At 39.0% G+C, this 22,085-nt stretch overlaps 1 pseudogene; it reads left to right on the top strand.

Moving 5' to 3' along the window:
* The first annotated feature begins 774 nt into the window (after positions 1-774).
* On the top strand, positions 775-928 carry LOC112605464 (annotated as a pseudogene).
* Positions 929-22,085: the final 21,157 nt, after the last annotated feature.

Genomic DNA, 22,085 nt, shown 5'->3' with positions numbered 1-22,085 from the left:
GTGCATATCTCTTCAGATTTTTCTTTCTGATACCCAGAAATGTCAATTCGAGAGCTTCAGGTACTTTGTCTCAGAACCAGGCTTCAGGAATCATCCCTCTAAAGTCAGAATTTAAAACCATTGCGTGTCAGATTTGCAAATATCTCTGCCACTATGAGTTAGTTTGTTACAATTAATGCTTCAAATGAAAACCCTTAGCATGCTGAACATCCTTCAAGGGGATCATTTACTCTGTAAATGCATCAGTCTAATTTAATCAAATGTCAGTGTGAGATAAAGAATGCTGTATCTGGGGGCTCTGAGTTTGCGTTTAAAATTCTATTTGTATCTAACCCTTACGACACTGATTTGTATAGTGAAAAAAAAAAAAAAAAAAAACAGATTCCATCACTTTGTTTTCTCTTTTGAAATAAGTAAGGTTATAAAGACCTTTAATAATATGGATTTTTTTCTACTTTGTAATGCTTTCCTATAAGTATTTCCTTGTGGCATTTCAGAATTATCTTGTGAAAGAGAAGAAACTCTCACTTTTATTGTAAGTAAAGTTCTGATAATTATCACTAGTGTAAAAAGTACTTTCTAAGCATTTGCCTGCATCCCCCTCAAGGGCAGTCTTCCGGCTTCTTAATACATGAATGTTAATGTTAGTGGTGATCCAAGAGCCGCTCCCACTTCCATTTCTTCGGAAAGTCTGGAGGCCCCCATCCAGGCAATCTTTCCTTTTGTCACTTCGACTCTCGTGCTTAAAGGTACCCTTTAAAAACCAGGATTGGCCCGCATCCACTGATAGACCTCGGACAGTTTGCTGGGGTTTTTTTTGTTGTTTGTTTGTTTGTTTGTTTTGTTTGCTCTGGGAAGGAAAGGAGGGAAATCCCTGCACTTCCTGTCTGTCTTTTTGGCAGCCTGGATTGAACTGGGGACTACATCTGCAGAAAAAAAGAAAAAAAAAAAAAAAAAAAAAAAAAACAGAGTTGGCAACTCCACCTCGACATGACTTTCAGCATGAAGTCCAGCAAACTCGCACACATGCGGAGATAGCTGGGGGGAGCAGAGCAGTGTCACACACATGCGTGTGACGGTGACAGAGGCACAGCCTCACTCTGCAGGGAGCAAGAGTCTCTGCTCCGACACGAAGTGAATCAGGGGGGCGCCAGCAATGTCGGCCTCTGCCGATTGGCGAGTGGCTGTCTTCCCATCAGAAGCTTCTGATTCCTGCCCTACAAAATGGAAAGCCTCAACCAGAGGCCCTTTGACCTATGTTAAAGATACTGCTGGCAGACTCAGGGTGGATATATACTTTTGGTTAAACAAGCAGAAGATAATATAGTTTTGAGTGTGCAGATTTTCTAAAAGAACATTCTATGTGGAAAGCACGTATTGAATTATGAAGCATCATCCATTTTCACTTTTAAATACATAACTGCATTATCTATATAAGATTGGCCATATTTAGTCCTCAATGATGTGTTTACATATGGCATGATTCATGCGTTTTTACAAATGAATTTTACAGAGTGGAGGGCTTGCTAAAATAAATAAAATAAAAAAGAAGTTTAGCTGCAAAAAAAAGTTAGGATAAGTTTGATACACCAAATGAATACTACTAGTTTCCACACCAGTTCCAAAGATTTGGGTCACAGGTCACAGATTTAACTCTAAATTTCGCAGAAATCAAGAGAAAGAGAGGGAAATAACTGTAAAATGTATCAATGCAAATCCCTCAGTTTCTCTCTTTATAACTCACTAGATAAACATGTTCACATAAGTAATTTCAATAATCCTTACATGTATATTTTTACATTTATTCAATCCTCACCTACACCAATGCCTAATGCAGTGCGTAAAAACCAAGGACTATAAAACCAGATCATGAAAATTTACCCCGAAGAGTGTTTAGAATTGTAAACAATTGTAATATTAAACTACTCAATTTGAACTACCCTTTTTTCAGATATGAAGATTAAAGCTCAAAGAGGAGTTGCAATTTGCCCCAGGTAGGAATCTTGAGTCATCTCAAATTTATGGGCATATTTTTACTCTCCAAAAGACTCAGGGAAGACACTGGGAATTTGTTTCAAAATAACATGAATATTACAGAAATATTCTCATATATAGATGCACCATTCAATACAACTAGGAAGGAAAAGAAAGGATCTTAAAACACACCCGTCTCTAGATTGCCAATGTATAGGCAGGCCTCAGAGATGTTACAGGTCCTGTTTTAAATCTCTACACAAAAATAAATAGTACAGTAAAGGCAGTCACACATTTTTTTGTTTGTTTCTCGGTGCATACAAAGTTATGTTTACACAATACTTTGTCTAAGTGTGCAGTAGCATTATGTATAATGAAAGGCACATGTTTTCCTTTTAAAAATACTTTATTGTTAAAAAATGCAACGGCCTTCTTTGTCTCTTTTGATCTTTGTTGGTTTAAAGTCTGTTTTATCAGATACTAGGATTGTAACCCCTGCTTTTTTTGGTTTTCCATTTGCTTGGTAGATCTTCCCCCATCCCTTTATTTTGAACCTTTGTGTGTCTCTGCACATGAGATGGGTCTCCCGAATACAGCACACTGATGGGTCTTGACTCTATCCAATTTGCCAGTCTGTGTCTTTTAATTGGAGCATTTAGCCCATTTACATTTAAGGTTAATATTGTTATGTGTAAATCTGATCCTGTCATTATGATGTTAGCTGGTCATTTTGCTCATTAGTTGATGCAGTTTCTTCCTAGTATTGATGGTCTTTACAATTTGGCATGTTTTTGCAGCGGGTGGTACCAGTTGTTCCTTTCCATGTTTAGTGGTTCCTTCAGGAGCTCTTGTAGGGCAGGCCTGGTGGTGACAAAATCTCTCAGCATTTGCTTGTCTGTAAAGGATGTTATTTCTGCTTCACTTATAAAACTTAGTTTGGCTAGATATGAAATTCTGGGTTGAAAATTCTTTTATTTACGAATGTCGAATATTGGCCCCCACTCTCTTCTGGCTTGTAGAGTTTCTGCCGAGAGATCCGCTGTTAGTCTGATGGACTTCCCTTTGTGAGTAACCCAACCTTTCTCTCTGGCTGCCCTTAACATTTTTTCCTTCATTTCAACGTTGGTGAATCTGACAATTATGTGTCTTGGGGTTGCTCTTCTTGAGGAGTATCTTTGTGGCATTCTCTGTATTTCCTAAATTTGGATGTTGGCCTGTCTTGCCAGGTTGGGGAAGTTCTCCTGGATAATATCCTGCAGAGTGTTTTCCAACTTGGTTCCATTCTCCCTCTCACTTTCAGGTACACCAGTCAGACATAGATTTGGTCTTTTCACATAGTCCCATATTTCTTGGAGACTTTGTTCGTTTCTTTTTTTCTCTAGACTTCTCTTCTCACTTCATTTCATTCATTTGATCTTCAATCACTGATAGCCTTTCTTCCAGTTGATCAAATTGGTTACTGAAGCTTGTGCATTTGTCACATAGTTTTCATGCCATGGTTTTCCGCCCTATCAGGTCATTTAAGGACGTCTCTACATTGGTTATTCTAGTTAGTCTTTCATCTACTCTTTTTTCAAGGTTTTTAGCTTCTTTGCGATGGGTTCAAATTTCCTCTTTTAGCTTGGAGAAGTTTGGTCATCTGAAGCCTTCTTCTCTCAACTTGTCAAAGTCATTCTCTGTCCAACTTTGTTCCATTGCTGGTGAGGAACTGCGTTCCTTTGGAGTGGGAAAGGCACTCTGATTTTTAGAATTTTCAGCTTTTCTGCTCTGTTTCTTCCCCATCTTTGTGGTTTTATCTACCTTTGGTCTTTGATGATGGTGACATATAGATGGGGTTTTGGTGTGGATGTCCTTTCTGTTTGTTAGTTTTCCTTCTAACAGTCAGGACCCTCAGCTGCAGGTCTGCTGGAGTTTGCTCGAGGTCCACTCCAGACACTGTTTGCCTGGGTATCAGCAGCGGAGGCTGCAGAAGACTGAATATTGCTGAACAGCAAATCTTGCTGCCTGATCGTTCCTCTGGAAGCTTTGTCTCAGAGGGGTACCCGGCCATGTGAGGTGTCAGTCTGCCCCTATTGGGGGGTGCCTCCAGGAGAACTACAAATGACTGCTCAATGAAATAAAAGAGGACACAAACAAATGGAAGAACATTCCATGCTCATGGATAGGAAGAATCAATATTGTGAAAATGGCCATACTGCCCATGGTAATTTATAGATTCAATGCCATCCCCATTAAGCTACCAATGACTTTCTTCACAAAATTGAAGTTCATATGGAACCAAAATAGAGCCCGCATTGCCAAGACAATCCTAAGCAAAAAGAATAAAGCTGGAGGAATCATGCTAGTTGACTTCAAACTATACTACAAGGCTACAGTAACCAAAACAACATGATACTGGTACCAAAACAGAGATATAGACCAATGGAACAGAACAGAGCCCTCAGAAATAATACCACACCTCTACAACCATCTGATCTTTGACAAACCTGACAAAAACAAAAAATGGGGAAAGGATTCCCTATTTAATAAATGGTGCTGGGAAAACTGGGTAGCCATATGTAGAAAGCTGAAACTGGATCCCTTCCTTACACCTTATATGAAAATTAATTCAAGATGGATTAGAGACTTAAATGTTAGACCTAAAACCATAAAAACCCTAGAAGAAAACCTAGGCAATACCATTCAGGACACAGGCATGTGCAAGGACTTCATGTCTAAAACACCAAAAGCAATGGCAACAAAAGCCAAAGTTGACAAATGGGATCTCATTAAACTAAAGAGCTTCTGCACAGCAAAAGAAACTACCGTCAGAGTGAACAGGCAACCTACAGAATGGGAGAAAATTTTTGCAATCTACTCATCTGACAAAGGGCTAATATCCAGAACCTACAACAAATTTACAAGAAAAAAACAACCCCATCAAAAAGTGGGCAAAGGATATGAACAGATACTTCTCAAAAGAATACATTTATGCAGCCAACAGACACACGAAAAAATGCTCATCATCACTGGCCATCAGAGAAATGCAACTCAACACCACAATGAGAAACCATCTCAGACCAGTTAAAATGGCGATCATTAAAAAGTCAGGAAACAACAGGTGCTGGAGAGGATGTGGAGAAATAGGAGCACTTTTACACTGTTGGTGGGACTGTAAACTAGTTCAACCTGTGTGGAATACATTGTGGTGATTCCTCAAGGATCTAGAACTAGAAATACCATTTGACCCAGCCATCCCATTACTGGATATATACCCAAAGAATTATAAATCATGCTGCTATAAAGACATATGCACACGTATGTTTATTGTGGCACTATTCACAATAGCAAAGACTTGGAACCAAACTACATGTCCATCAATGACAGACTGGATTAAGAAAATGTGCAACATATACACCATGGAATACTATGCAGCCATAAAAAAAGGATGAGTTTGTGTCCTTTGTAGGGACATGGATGCAGCTGGAAACCATTCTCAGCAAACTATCGCAAGAACAGAAAACCAAACACTACTTGTTCTCACTCGTAGATGGGAATTGAACAATGAGAACACCTGGACACAGGAAGGGTAACATCACACACCAGTGCCTGTCGTGAGATAGGGGAAGGAGGAAGGGATAGCATTAGGAGATATACCTAATGTAAATGATGAGTTAATGGGTGCAGCACACCGACATGGCACATGTATACATACGTAACAAACCTGCATATTGTGCACATGTACCCTAGAACTTAAAGTATAATAGAAAATTTTTTTAAAATGCTGACAATCATCTCAGCCTTCAGCAAGCTGTAATCTTTTTGCTGGTGCAGAGTCTTACTTTAGTGGCAGTGGTGGCAGTTGACTGACGATCACAGTGGTGGTTGCTGACAGTTGACGTAGCTGTGGCAATTTCTAAAAGTAAGACAACAGTGAAGTTTGCTACATTGACTGACTTCTTTTTTCAAAATATTCCTCTGTAGCATATAATGCTGTTTGATGGACACTTACCAACAGTGGAATTTCTCTCAAAATTGGAGTCAATCCTCTTAAATGCTGCTACTGCTTTATCAATTCAGTTTGTGTAATATTCTAAATCATTTGCTGCTATTTCAACAATACTCTCAGCATCTTCACCAGGAATAGTTTCCTTCTGAAGAAGCTACTTTCTTTGCTCATCCATAAGAAGCAATTTCTCATCCCAAGTTTTGTTCTAAGATTGCAGAATTCATTCCTATTTTCAGGCTTCACTTCTAATTCCATTTCTCTTGCTATTTGCATCATATCTTCAGTTGCTTTCTCTACGGAAGTCTTGAACCCCTCAAAGTCATCCATGAGGGTTGAAGTCATGTTCTTCCAAACTCCTATTAGTGTTCATATGTTGACCTCTTCCCATGAATCACAAATGTTCTTAGTGGCATCTAGTGTAGTGAATCCCTTCCAGAAAGTTTTCAATTTACTTTGCCAACATCCATCAAAGAAATCACTATCAGTGGTGGTGATGGTCTTATGAAATGTATCTCTTAAGGAATAAGACTTGAAAGCAAAAATTAGTTATGATACGTAGACTGCAGAATGGGCGTTGTGTTAGCAAGTATGAAAACAGCATTAATCTCCTTGTACATCTTCATCAGAGCTCTTGGGTAACCAGGTGCATTGTCAATACCCAGTAATATTTGAAAGAAATCTTTGAGCATTAGGTATCAATAGTTGGCTTAAAATCTTCAGTAAACCATGCTGTAAATAGATGTGTTGTCATCCAGGCTTTACTTTTCCATTTACAGAGCACAGGAGGAGTAGATCTAGCATAATTTTTAAGGGCCTTAGAATTTTCAGAATGGTAAATGAGTATTGGTTTCAACTTAAAGTCACCAGATGCATTACACTAACAAGAGAGGCAGCCTGTCCTTTGAAGTTAGGTATTGACTTCTCCTCTTAGCTATGAAAGTCCTAGACGGCATCTTCTTCCAATAGAAAGCTGTTTTGTCTACACTGAAAATCTGTCGTTTAGGATAGTGCCCTTCATCAAGGATCTTAGCTCGATCTTTTGGATAACTTGCTACAGCTTCTTCATTAGCACTTGCTACTTCGTCTTCTATTTTTATGTTATGAAAATGGCTTTTTCCCTTAAACCTCATGAATCAGGCTCTGCAAGCTTCAAGCATTTCTTTTGCCACTTCCTCACCTCTCTAAGACTTCATAGAGTTAAGCAAAATCAGGGCCTTGCTCTGGATTAGGCTTTGGCTTAGATAATGGTGTGGCTGCTTTGGTCTTCTGTCCAGATCACTCAAACACTTTCCAAATTAGCAGCAAGACTGTTTCCTTTCCTATTGTTCATGTGTTCACTGGAGTAGCACCTTGACTTTCCGTCAAGAACTTTGTGTTTGCACTCCCAAGCTGGCTCACTGGTGCGAGAGTCCTAGCACTTGGCCTGCCTTGGCTTTCAACATGCTTTCCTAACTAAGCTTGATCATTTTCAGCTTTTGATTTAAAGTGAGAGACATGTGACTCTTTGTCTCACTTGAGCAGTTATAGGGTTATTAATTGGCCTAATTTAAATATTGCAGTGTCTCAGGGAATAGGGAGGCCCAAGAAGAGGCAGAGAAATGAGGGAATGACGAGTTGTGAAGCCGTCAGAACTGACATAGCATTTACTGATTAAGTTAACCATTTTATATAGGCATGTTTTGTGGTGTCCAAAAGCAATTAAAATAGTATCATCGAAGGTCACTGATTCTGATCACAGATCATTATAATGACATAATAATAATGAAAATGTTTGGAATATTTCTGGAATTACCCAAATGTGACACACAGACACAGTGTGAGTGCATGCTGTTAGAGGGTGAAGCTGATAGACTTATTTGACACAGGGTGGTGACAAAACTTTCATTTGTTAAAAAAAAAACCCCACAAACTACATGCAAAACACAATAAAATGAGTTGTGCCTGTACTTACCTACAAACAGCAAGCTGCCCTTTCTTCCCCCTTTATCCCGTGCTGTGGTTCTCCACTGACATCAGCATCCATGTAACTTCAGTCATCTCATACACAATGCAGGATAATCCTGGCAGGCACTGATTGGCCATCCAAGAGCCATTGGGGGAATACTCAAATACTCAGGAGAAACTGTGCATCACAGTAGGATGATTTAAGCAGCATTCATAGGCCTGCCTCATCTTTCTTGTTATTTTCTCCTGGACTTCCCTAGTATTTACAGTTTCTGTTAGTAGATTGGCCGCTTTGTCTATGATTTATCCACTAGGCTATGTCAAAATGGAGAGTGCTAGAGTCAATGTAGAGAGCTGTCTTGGAGTCTAGTCCATGAAATACTTCAGTGAATTTTTGAACATGGACAACCAATAAGTTATTGAAATGCAGACAGATCCTTGAAAATTAGGTAAGAGTACATTTTGTGTTTTAGAGACCTAGAGGAAAGAACTAAACCTTCTGAGATATGGGTCTGGTCACAGGAGAATGGACTCAAGGTGAAGGATAAAAGCAAAAGTCATGGGGACAGTGGAGCGAGAAAAACAAACCTAAAAACAAAGCTGGTGTTGCCAGACATGAGGAATCCCTGAAAACAAATATCCACCTTTGGTCACATCAAAGGCACAAATATTCATGACCAGTGCATTCAATTTCAACTTGGAAGTTCTGCATAAAGGCCTACTACACGGGTGCTAACTCGTACATTCAAAGTTACAGATAATGGGACCACAGAAACCCTGAAACACTTGGTGGTGGGCCCCCAGGCTTGTCCCAGCTATCCTGGCAGAGCCTAGGGAAAGCTTCTACTCCCCTACTCTCCACCACTGGACACCTTCATTATACATGGACTACACTTCTGTGGGCACGAATAGAAAGACCTAAACCAGACATGGAAATTCAAACTATTCACAGCATCCACTAACTTTTTCATTCATTCGAGAAATCATTGTTGAGTGCATACTTTGGGCCAAGTCATGCTTTAAGCACAGAGCATCAGATAGTAAACAAAACCGAAAAAAGAGATTCTCTGGTGTCTGACTAGCCACTACAGGCAAGGCACATGCAAGGAAAGATGTATCAGTACTGTCCCGGAGAAGCATGTGGTCTAGTGGACAGTAATATACATGTGCATGAATAAGCATATTGAGAAGTAACACATGCTCTAAGGCATTCGAGTGTCCCTGAAAGACGGGCAGGAGAGGGCGGAAGGAAGATATTCTGTTTGCAAGTGACAGTGGATATTCCGTGCCAGAGGGAGCATGGGAGCTGGACCTTGACTACGTGAAGAATATGCATGTGGGAAATAGAGTCACAGCTTCCCATAAGGAGCAATTTGTCTATGCCACATCGGAAGGGTAGAAAAGAAGAGAGGTGTATTGGAGAAGACAAATTAGTAGATGATCAGAGCTTAAGGAGGGGAACAAAAACAATGGGAAGTTGGTTTGGGTCAGACCGTGCCCAGTCTGAAGTCTCAGCTTCAGGATCAACAGAAGCAGATCTGATGGGAGAAGGGGAGGCAGATTTTTGTTTTTGAGAATTATGAGTTTTGCAAATAGATAACCAAATATAATTAGTATAATTTTATAAAATTGAAAGTCAATAGGGCTTAAAGGAATAAATAGATAAAGTGGCCTTTGTACTTAAATCCAGTAATATTGTCATTTTGTTGTATTATTATTTTATTTTGACAATTATTAAGCAACCACTAACTCACTGACCTCTCTGTTATCCTCAGATAGTAAAGATCTAAAGTTTATCTGTACTTTAATCTGAATGATCTGAAATCCCAAGATGCTAATTTTTTAAAACAGATGATATATAAAAATACACTTCTCTTTTATTTAGGAAAAATGAAGACATAAAACAACCCGAGACATCATGTGCCAGGGAAGGGGCCTGACAGTTCCCTGACGTGTGGGTTGTGATGTCCATTTGTCAAGTCCACCTTTCATTCAATAGGAAAACAAGAATCGCGATTCTTTGATATCTATACACCCAAACATGTGTGATTGACTTCTATGAGTGTGCAAGACCTAAATTATATTAATTATACTACTTATATTAATCTTGCTTCTTCGAAATTGCTATTGATTAATAAACCGCCTAGTTGCACTTCTAATTTTCTAACCAATCTCCCTGTAAATTAAACACAGAATACACACACACACACACACACACACACACACACACACATTTTTTCGAGAACCAAGAAACCACTGATTAGTAGTATGAACACTTTAATAGAGTGCTGCTTTAAAAAATTTAAATCAAACTAAAAACCATTCTTATTTAAATAAATTCTGCAAGCCACTTTAAGCTGTGGAAATTTAAGGTTGTCAATATATTGAATCCTAATTAAGCATTAGAAGTACAAGTATATTGGCAAAACATTACACATGTAAAACTAATCTCTTGGGTTTTACATTTATGACCAAGAACAAATATGGTCCTTGAAATGTGCTACTAAAACCACAAAGTGTCTGTTTTTATGAATTCAAATTGCTTCGTATCATTGTTAGAGGAAGTGACTTAGACTCATGCCCCTTTGACATTTGCAAGGCCCATGACCGGACAGAAATCAGCAAGAGCTCCCTGTTCCTCAAACCCTCACGGTTTCATCACCAACTCCTCAGATCATTTTGAAGACAGTGCTCACTGAAAACAGCCAAGAGGGGCCAGAGGGGAGAAGATGCGTGTCATTATAAAAAGAGAAGAACGGAAGAATAAGTGAATCAAATATGCTCTTGAAGATGGTAAATAATCCACTCACAGCCAGTTTCTCTAAACTTCTTCAGGTAGTATGCTGGAAAATACTACAGTGTGCACTGATCAATCTCCTGTCTAAAATACTTTTTTTCAGTAACATTTGTGATGGTTTACACAGGAATCTAATTATAAAGAGACACCTCAATAGTTTAATGATAAACTGTACATTATTTTAAAAAACAAGTGTTGAAAATAAAAATCTCAAAAATCCTGCCAAAATTAAACATTTGGTTTAGCAAAATATTGACTACATGTGATCATCATATACAGATTTAGCCATCATGTCCTATGTTGCTAAATCTTCTCTCAGTTTTCAAGCTGATTTCAAAAAAAAGATTGAAATAGTAGTTTGTTGTAATAATAAATAGATTGATAAAAGTAATTGTGTTTGTGCTACACTACTGTTGTCTTCTCTTTTATTGTTAAGTGCTGGTTGTTTTTAAAATGCAGTGTACTGTCATGCAATTAGAAAACACATTCATACATGAGTAAAATATTTTTAAATTATTATTGCCATTTTAAACATCTGACACTAGTCTTAGTTTGGACTGCTATAAAAAAAAAGTGCCATAGTCTGGGTGGCTTAAACAATGTACATGTATTTCTCACAATTCTGGAGACCTGGAAGTCTAAGACTAAATCACCTGACGATTCACCATCTGGTGAAGGCCTACTTCCTGGTTCATAGGCAGCTGACTTCTCCTTGTATCCTTACATGGCAGAAAGGGGTCAAAAAAGTCCTCTGGGGTCTCTTTTATAAGGGCCCTAATACTATGTATTAGGGTTCCACCCTTATGACCTAACCATCTCCCGAACGCTCCACCTTCTAGTGCCATCACCCTGGGGGTTAGGATTTCAACATATGAATAAGGCGGGTGAGCATGAACATTTATTGCAATGCCATGGACAACTTTATTATGTAAACAAAATATATGGATGTTATTTTGCTACACACAACTTAATTTGACTCAAAACACTTAGTATGTTCTATATTGTCAACTACTCTACTTGAATGGTGAAAGAGAATGACATTCTTCAAAACGGTAACACTTTAAAGTAACTCACTTCAAAGAAAAACTATTTTGTTTAAAATATGTTCTAAAAAGTTAAGAAACAAAAAAAGGTAGTCTTATGTTGATATCATTTGTAGTATGGCAGAATTTCTAACCAAAGGATTATTTAAGGCCGTGAAAACAGTCAAAGTTAGAAAATAATTTTTTTTTTTTTTTTTTTTTATGGAGGGAGTTTCTTTGGTGTTTCAAGTCAGAATATAGCTTTTGTGCTTAAATAATAGTGTTTTTGCTGGGTCTAGTGGCTCTTGCCTGTAATCTCAGCACTTTGGTAGTCCAAGGCAGGTGGATTGCTTGAGTGAAGAAGTTCAAAATCAGCCTGGGAAACATTGACTAAAAAAAAAAAAAATAACTGGGCTTGGTAGCATGTGCCTGTGGTCCCAGCTACTTGGGAGGCTGAGGTAGGAGGATGTGCTTGAGCACTGGAGGTCAAAGCTTCAGTGAGCCATGATTTTGCCCTGCACTCCAATCAGAACAACAGAGCAAGATACTGTCTCAAAAAATAAGGGGGGTTTCCAAAAGTAAAGATATTAAGCATTAATTTTTTCTGATTTGGGCAACGATGGAATGGCATCGCTTTAGGAGAGGATGTCAGTGGGCAGTCGTATCCAGGCTGGCTGGTGGCAAGCAAGGGAATGGACCAGGAAAACCATGACAAGGAGGTTCACTTCTAGGCTTGCAGCAGATTTTAAGAATCAAAGCACAAAGTTTGCAAATTTGCGTGGGTCATGAAGTATGTATGAAGAGCAGGCAGAAGAGAGGAATTGCAGACAAATAAAGAAGTAAAGACCCTACAGAAAGCACCACTCACAGATTTACAGCAAGAGAAGTAAATCTCTAGTACTCTCCCTACGCCAAGTCACGACAGAGACAATCTATGATTTTCTGGCCACACCTTTTGTATTCATTGTCCAGTAGTATCAACATCCTCAGGGTTTCCTGATAAATCAGGCAGTTTCAGACGTCTTTGCCATTGTACATTTTCCTTGTGTTACATGTGCATTCCTCCATCCTCCATGTAGCCAGAGCATCCATTCAATAGTCTGGATGGGAACTCTCAAAGCCTAGGGGCTATTTAAAGGCTTGTCTAAGTAACTGAGTCCTCAGTCATGCTCTCCATCCAAAATTTTACATGAAAAATTGCAAGATTATAATTGACACACACTATGTCTACAACACATATAACATGGCTTGGCTGTTTGCCCCCACCCAAATCTCACCTTGAATTGTCATAATCTAATCCCCACATGCTCTAGGAGGTAACCGGTGGAAGGTAATTGGATCGTGGGGGTGGGTCTTCCCCATGCTGTTCTCATCATGCTGAATAAGTCTCACAAGATCCCGTGGGTTTATAAAGGAGAGATCCCCTGCACATGCTCTCTTGCCTGCTGCCATGTGAGATGTGACTTACTCCTCCTTGCCTTCCACCACGATTGTGAGGTCTCCCCAGTCATGTGGAACTGTGAGTCAATCAAACCTCTTTCCTTTATAATTACCCAGTCTCAGTTATATCTTTATTAACAGCAGGAGAACAGACGAATACAATACACATTATGTCAATTTCATTATCTAATAGGTTTATAAGTCTTAATTTCTAAATATTTCATTATATTCATAACCAATTCAGATGCTGTATTTCCTTAGTTTCATACTTGCTTAGCCAATTTTCCATAGTGATTGCTGAGAAAGCACAGCCGACCATAACTAATATCTCAAAAGCAAAATTATACAATTCCTTTCAAACTTAAAGCAAAACAAATAATTGTATATAGATATGTAGATATGGATTCACTGAGTGCATTTTATAAAATCTGTGTGTTGGGTGTGGAGAGTGGTCTGTACACAGAGGCCCTGAGGATTTGTAAACAGCCCTGCTCCCCTTGGGAACCTGGTTAACAACTCATCGTTGGACACTGTTTAAGTGTCAACTCTTCTGAAAAGTCTTCCCTAATCCCCTCAGATGGTGACTCTTTTCACTCGATTTCTCCCGTATCTGCCACATTCTGCTGTAGTTATTACACTGTGCTTCCCCTCCCAGATTATGGCTTCTTGGCATTCATATCTACATTTTATCCTTTCTTTTATTCCCAGAACCTGTCCAAGATCCTAAAAAACGTATAGAGCTTAGTAAATATTTGTTGAATTGAATTAAATTTAGACAGAACTACCAACACCAAAACAAGAATTAAAAAAACTAAAAGGAAAGACAAGACAGCATTTCAATACTTAAAAAATTTATCAACAAGACCAAAGCATAGATGGAAGGTTTGTTTCTTAGCCAGAGAACTTTTGCCATCTTTTTTTCTTAGCTAGAGGAATTTTGCCAAGTGCCTAAGTTTAAAAAAAAAAAAAAAAAAATCAATGAGCTCTTATCACTTAACCAACTGGTATTGAGAAGTTACTCTTTATAATGGCCTATCCTCTCTAGTGAGGACAGAGGAACAAGTAAAATATCCTCAGAAAGTGTATAGCCAGTAGTGAAAATCTAATGAAAATGTAAACCTTAATATTTGACAAATAGTACAGTAATGAAATATTCACAACAGTTTGGGAGAAGAGTTTCTAGGAAAAGGCTCAAGGTAACTTAAGGCAAGTAAGATTTGCATCATGTATTGAAGAATAAACAGAACTCCACTGGCTTGGAACAGAGACAAACAAGGCAGAAAAATACATAAGCAAAGGTAGAATGAAGTGGGAATTTCCAAATAGTCTCACATGGCTGAAAGGAAGGAGAGCTAGCCACCACAGGAAACGGAAGCATATGCATGGTTGGCCCCCAGTGATAGGGTCTTGCTAAACTTGTATTTCGTTCTGTAGCAAACCATCAAATGTCTCATTTTTGCATACAGATACACGTGTACTTGTAGGAGTACTTACAAAGATGTAGCTCTCATATGGGAACATAAACAGTAACTTATCTAATAGACACATAAATATGGGTGGTTAAAGAGGGTGAATTCTGAAGCCAGTTCATTTGAATTCAAATTCCAACTCTTCCCCTTAATAAATGAATAATCTTGGACATGTTACTTAATCGTTTTATGCCTCGGTTTACTGATATGAATGAATGGGATGATAGTAATGACCTCAGTGAAATGTTGTGTTAAATCATGTAAAATCCCTGGAAGAGTACCTGGCAAAAATTTTCAATCAGTTGTATTCATTGTCTTTCCATAAAGCATGTGAGCAGCTCAGAGCAGGAATGGTTCCTTGCACTCACGTTTCCATCTCTCAAATAAACAAGCAGTTTTAGACTCCCCTGTACTCCTGGGTTTCGCATCTAAAGATTCAGCCACTCACAGATGAAAAATGTTCTGAAAAAAAAGGATGGTTGCATCAACACTGAACATGTTTAGAGTGTTTTTATCTCATTATTCCTTAAACAATACAGTGTAACAACTATTTACATAGCACTTATGCTGTATTTATCATAGTGTAATCTAGAGATGACTTAAAATATAGTAGAGGATATGCATAGATTGTGTAGAAATACTGTGTTATTTTATATCAGGGACTTGAACATCTGCTGATTTTAGCATCCACTGGGGTCATGCAACCAATCCTTCGCTGATAGTAAAGGAAGATTGTATAGGAATTTAGCCAATATATGTTAAGAATCTGATAGAGGAAAATCCTAAAAATGTCTAGATAAACTTACTTTTTGGGGGAATTAATCTGTCCACTTCCTGCATCTTAAATCTTTTTATTAAAGCTGTGCAAAACCATTTTGCATTCCATGTGATGGCAGGTCTCCCCTGGCTCTGCATTTGGCCACTCTCTAGTTCCTCAGTTTGTAATGTTTGAGATAATTCACTATTTCCCTGAGACCTAATCGTTTATTCTGCTAAGTTCTGCAACCCTTTTCAGCGCAGTTCCATCATCTATCAGCATTTCCTGTCCCTATTCTTACTCTGCAAATACATTAGGTTAAAGAACATGTTATGTCTGCATTCCAAAACCTAGCATAATGCTCTGCACAATCATGCGCAAAGTTAGCACAGTAACTGCTAACTGTTAGCAGAGTAACAGGCAAGTTCAAAGTTAGCAGAGTAACTAAACAGTCTCAAGAAACAGTGAATAACCTCAGACATTACAAACTGAAGAACTAGGGAGTGACCAAATGCAGAGCCAGGGGAGACACCACTGTCATATGGAATGGAGACACGGAGAACATGCTTGATATGGTTTGGCTCTGTGTCCTCATCAAAATCTCATCTTGAATTGTACTCTCATAATTTCCATATGTTGTTGGATGGACCCAGTGGGAGGTAATTGAATTATGGGGGTGGGTCTTTCCTGTGCTGTTCTTGTGACAAGATCTGACGGTTTTATAAGGGGGATTTTCCCTGCACAAGCTCTCTCTTTTGCCTGCCACCATCCACATAAGGTGTGACTTGCTCCTCCTTGCCTTCCACCATGATTGTGAGGTCTCCCTAGACATGTTGAATTGTAAGTCCATTAAGCCTCTTTCTCTTGTAAATTGCCCAGTCTGGGATATGTCTTTATTAGCAGCATGAAAACAGAGTAATACAGTAAATTGGTACCAGTAGAGTGGGGCACTGCTGAAAAGATACCCGAAAATGTGGATGTGACTTTGGAACTGGGCAACAGGCAGAGGTTGAAACAGTTTGGAGGGCTCAGCAGAAGACAGAAAAAATCTGGGAAAGTTTGGAACTCCCTAGAGACTTGTTGAATGGTTTTGACCAAAACACTGATAATGATAAGGTCAATGAAATCGAGGCTGCAGTGGTCTTAGATGGAGATGAGGAACTTGTTAGGAACTAGAGTGAAGGTGATTCTTGCTATGTTTCAGCAAAGAGACTGGAGGCATTTTGCCCCTTTCCTAGAGATTTGTGGAACTTTGAACTTGAGAGAGATGATTTAGGGTATCTGGTGGAAGAAATTTCTAAGCGGCAAAGCATCCAAGAGGTGACATGGGTACTATTAAAGACATTCAGTGTTATAAGGGAGTCAGAGCATAAACATTTAGAAAATTTGCAGCCTGACAATGTGACAGAAAAGAGCATCCCATTTTCTGAGGAGAAATTCAAGTTCACTGCAGAAATTTGCATAAGTAACGAGGAGCTGAATGTTAATCCTCAAGACAATGGGGAAAATGTCTCCAGGGCATGTCAGAGCCCTTCATGGCAGTCCCTCCCATCACAGGCCTGGAGGTCTAGGAGGAAAAAATGGTTTTATGGGCCAGGCCAAGGGCCCCCTTGCTCTGTGCAGCCTAGGGACTTGGTGCCCTGTGTCCCAGCCACTTCAGCCATGGCTAAAAGGAGGCAAGGCACAGCTTGGGATGTTGCTTCAGAAGGGTACAAGCCCCAAGCCTTGACAGCTTCCACACGGTGTTGAGCCTGCAAGTACGCAGAAGTCAGGAATAGAGGTTTGGGAACCTCTGCTTAGATTTCAAATGATGTATGGAAATGCCTGGATGCCCAGGCAAAGTTTGCTGCAAGAGTGGGGCTCTCATGGAGAACCTCTTCTAGGGCAGTACAGAAGGGAAATATGGGATTGGAGCCCCCTACATAGAGTCCTCACTGGGGCACTTCCTGGTGAAGTTATGAGAAGAGGGCCACTGTCATCCAGACCCTGGAATGGTAGATCCACAGATAGCTTGCAACATGTTCCTGGAAAAGTCACAGACACTCTTTGGCAGGCCATGAAAGTAGCCAGGAGCGGGGCTATCCCCTGCAAAGCTACAGAGGCAGAGCTGCCCCACACCATGGGAACCTACCTCTTGTATCAGTGTGACATGGCTGTGAGATATGGAGTCAAAAGAGATGATTTTGGACCTTTAAGATTTCATGCCCTACTGGATTTTGGAACTGCATGGGACCTGTAGCCACTTTGTTTTGGCCAGTTTCTGCTTTGTTTGGCCATTTGGAACGGCTATATTTATTCCATGCTTGTACGTCCATTGTATTTAGGAAGTACCTAACTTGCTTTTGATTTTACAGGCTTATAGGTAGAAAGGGCTTGCCTTGTCTCAAATGAGACTTTGGACTGTGGACTTCTGAGTTAATGCTGAAATGAGTTAAGACTTTTGGAGGCTGTTGGAAAGGCATGATTGATTTTGAAGTGTGAAGACATGAGATTTAACAAGGGCCAGGAATGGAATAATATGGTTTGGCTCTGTGTCCTCACCCAAATCTCATTTTGAATTGTATTCACATAATTCCCACATGTTGTGGGAGTGACCTGTTGGGAGGTAATTGAAGCAAAGGAGTGGGTCTTTCCTGTGCTGTTCTCGTGATAGTGACTAAGTCTCATGAGATCTGATGGTTTTATAAGGGGGTGTTTCCCTGCACAAGCTCTCTCTTTTTGCCTACCACCATCCCCCTAAGATGTAATTTGCTCTTCCTTGCCTTCTACCATGGGTGAGGCCTCCCCAGCCATGTGGAGTTGTAAGTCCATTAAACCTCTTTCTTTTATAAATTGCCCAGTCTAGGGCAGGCCTTTATTAGCAGCATGAAAATGGAGTAATACAATGCATTTTAACTCTTTATAGAGAATGACCCACATGAAGATGTGACAGGTCATGTCAACTGCACTGCTGATACTCTTTACTATTTACTTTCTAGGTGGAAGATTATGGTGCTTTCTACTCAATAGCAGTTACTCCTTCCTGACTGATTTAGAGCTCTGTGTAGAGAGCAAGCTTCCCCTCTCTCTCTTGTGCTTCAGCAGCTCAAGTCTCAGATTCACCTCTGTGCTCTCTGCTTGGTGCCTCCCCCTACCTCTTCCTTTGGCTCTCTCATTCTTTTATCTCTGAGACTGAGGGGACTTCTATGCCTTTTTCATGAGAATCAATGTGCAAAATTCCTGGGAACACCCCAGAAGGAAAGTGGTCAACACAACCACAGATGTAGTTTAGTCATGTGAGAAAGACAAATGAGTCAGACCAGCCTTAGATTAGTCCCTGGCTCTGCCACTTCACAGGGCAGGTCACCAGGTAGCATGAATGTCTGGCCTTGTCAGAGAAAATGAAAAGAACAGATGAGCCTGTTGGAAAGACATGAAAGACTTAAAAACACATCAATATCTGTGGGAAATATTTTGATAAGAGGTGTTTCTGAAGCTGACTGTCTGATTTAAGAAGAAAAATATCTTGAAGAACAACTCTGAGTTTAGATGAATATTTTATAGAAAAATATTCTTATAAATTAAAAAAATATATATATAATCTTCCTGTTTTTACCATATTAGTTCATGCTGGTCTTCTTCACAGAGATTTTTAGTTCTTAGAGGAAGATCTTCTCAAGTTTAACCATTTTATTAATGACTTGGAGTGAGCTTAATTTAATGATTGCATTTTTAAACCTTTTCAAATCTATTTATTAAACTTATTATGTGATTACACTGAAAAATGAGCAAAAAATACTGTTAAATAATACTAAGTGAAACAAACAGAAAAAGGAAAATAAAAATAATTCTGAATAACAACTTGAACATTTCAGGAGATTATTATTTATTTCTAGTTATTATTTTTAAAATTTTAATCTATTCTCTACTACTTTAAATTTAGTCAAGGAATTTGAAAGAAACAATTATTAAGGATAAAATCAGCTGCTCCGTACCTATAAATAAAGGTAAGGATTAATTTTGAAAACGTTTCAGATGTTTGTGGTGAACATTTTCTGTTAGGCACCATACAATAAAATGGGCATTAAACAAATGCCTACTAAGTATTAAAACTATCTAGGAAACTAGTGATACCCACGAGATTTGCATGTGACAACACGCGAGAATGAGATTGCTCTCAGAAAGGAGTCAGAGCCTCCGGAAAGCCTGTCCTTACACGGAAACATGCTGGTCAGGAGAAACTCCTACAACTTTGACCTCTGAAAATCAACGAAAGAAGAAGCCGGGATGACCTTACAGCTATAGAAACTCCTTACAACGTTGTGGATTGTAAAGAACATGGGCTTTGGGGGCAGATATTCTTGCTTACTACCTTAGTATTATGACCCACTCAGTGGGTTTTCAGTAAATCACCTACTATGCCACTGAAAACTCACCAGCAAAATAAGGATCATGCAGCCATGTTGTTGTTGAGTCTGCCACAATTTCGAGTACAAGATAGATTTCATTACTGGAAGTACCTATTGTTATTATTAAATTTTTATAATATATTTCAAAAATAATAATGCTTCACTTGGGCTGCTGAGATACCCTGGTTCTATTCTATTTATTTTTCCAATGACAGGACAGATGCTTGAAAGCAAAGGCCCAATCTATCTTCCCCCACAATGTTGTACATAGTGAGCTGACATATATTTAAGTAGGTGAAAGTGTTTCACAGTGTCAAGTTCTGTACAAATGATGCCTAGAAAATCTTAGAAATGATTTGGCTTCAAGAATTTGAGCCACCTACTTTGAGAGTACATCTGCTCCATACCTTCCAGATCCCATACAGTTCTGCAGTGTTTCTTCCCATTTAGGTAGCTCATTCAGTGATCACTCATTGGGAGCCACTGGTGTTTCTTCAAAGACCCTTTCATCCTCTTAACCAAACAACACTTTAAGTCCAACTGTGGGTCTTTTTGTCCCTTAAACCTAAGCTTGATCCAGAATGTACCTCACTGAAGAATTTATCTTCAGGCCCATATGCATCCAATAATCAAAGGTGACACGAACCCACCACCACGTTGCTGTCTTTAGTTCCTTGTCTCTGTGAGCTACTGGTTGTTCCTCTGACAAGCCACTTATATTTAATAACAAAAGTGGACCTAAAACATAAATGGATTAGAATTTGTGTTCCCCTTTCCAGATTTGAGTAAATATAATACTTAAGTCTCAATTATTATTTTTAATAGTTAAATAATTTTACAAGCCTGAAATCAGAGTTGCTGTCATGGTCAACTGATGACTGAGCTCCTGGATTTATTAACAAACAAGCAGTGCGAGTGTTTGCCAGGAAGCACACCAGTCCCAGGCAGGGTGGACTGTGAGCAGCAGTTCTCCTCTGGGTCACCACATAGCATCCTCCAAAAAAAAAAACTCTGAATGTGACCAAAACCCCTTAGGATTATTAATAACTGGGACCTATAGATGTACCAAATCTGAATTTTTGTTGTCTATTAACACTATGTTTTGAAACTTTTCTACAGAAAAAAAAATAATAGTAATTGAGGGTAAACCTTGACTAGAGTATGGAGAATAAAATTAATATGAGATGCAGCATCCAGGATCAAGGCTTGAAACCTGGCTTTATCATGGGTTAGCGGGATAAACAAAGGAAATTTGTCTAGTTTTTCTGAGTCAGGTTTTCACTCCAAATATTGAGCATGTAATTATTTTCCTCATTAGCTTTTCATGGAATAACAACAGCAACAATAAAACAAAACATAAATAAAATTTAAAAATCCAGCACATTGCTTTTCTCATGGTAATTACACAATTTTTTCTTCTTCTGTTAACAGAAAGGTCAGCGTTGCCTTTCCATCTCTGGACAACTTAGATTTTTAGATAGTTATATTTTACAAAGAAGTCAAAAATTTCCTAAGACTTTCCATCAACCGGTCTTGGTTTAATTCCTTCAAGTCAGAGAGCATAAATCTAATTCTTTTTTCCACTGGATTGTTGTTGATGTGTGAAGTTAGTCATTTTTTATCCTCAGCCTCTTTTTCATCAAGCTAAGGGGTCAGAATTTTCTTAATCAGGTCTTAAAATGCATGGTTTTAAATCTCGCACTATTGTAGTTATTTGAATTTGCACAGCTTTTGGTGTACTGATATCTCTCTTACAAGTGTGGACCTGGACTAGTGGAGGTATTCTAGCTGGAGGCAATAGGCACTTTTTATGAGCCACAGCACCCACTCCCCCACTCTCCAGCCCAGGTATTTTTGGGCTGGTGAATGATGGAGACACATCAGAGAGGAGAAAAACATCTAATACACTGAAAAAAAATCTTCGGTATAAGGAGATAGATGAGTCCAAATCACCATCAAGTGAATTTCAAGGCCTGTATTTATTCAGAACAGGGATTTCCCAAAGAAAGTCAGTTTGAAAGAGGCAAAGAGGGTGTTGTCAATGGCATTTGTAAATTCGAAATCTCAGTGAATTGTGAGTCAAATAAAAGCCATCCATAGAACACTGGGTATATTTAAAAGTTCTGCAACAGATAAATACCTGAATATGTCGAAGAATTTTTTTTTTTTTTTGAGATGGAGTTTCTCTCTTGTTGCCCAGGCTTGAGTGCAATGGCGTGATCTCTGCTCACTACAACGTTTCCTCCCGGGTTCAAGTGATTCTCCTGCCTCAGCCTCCCAAGTAGCTGGGAATACAGGCATGCACC

This window comes from Theropithecus gelada, chromosome 13 (assembly GCF_003255815.1).
Source record: "Theropithecus gelada isolate Dixy chromosome 13, Tgel_1.0, whole genome shotgun sequence".
Lineage (NCBI taxonomy): Eukaryota > Metazoa > Chordata > Mammalia > Primates > Cercopithecidae > Theropithecus > Theropithecus gelada.
This window is presented reverse-complemented; position numbering and strand designations above follow the sequence as displayed.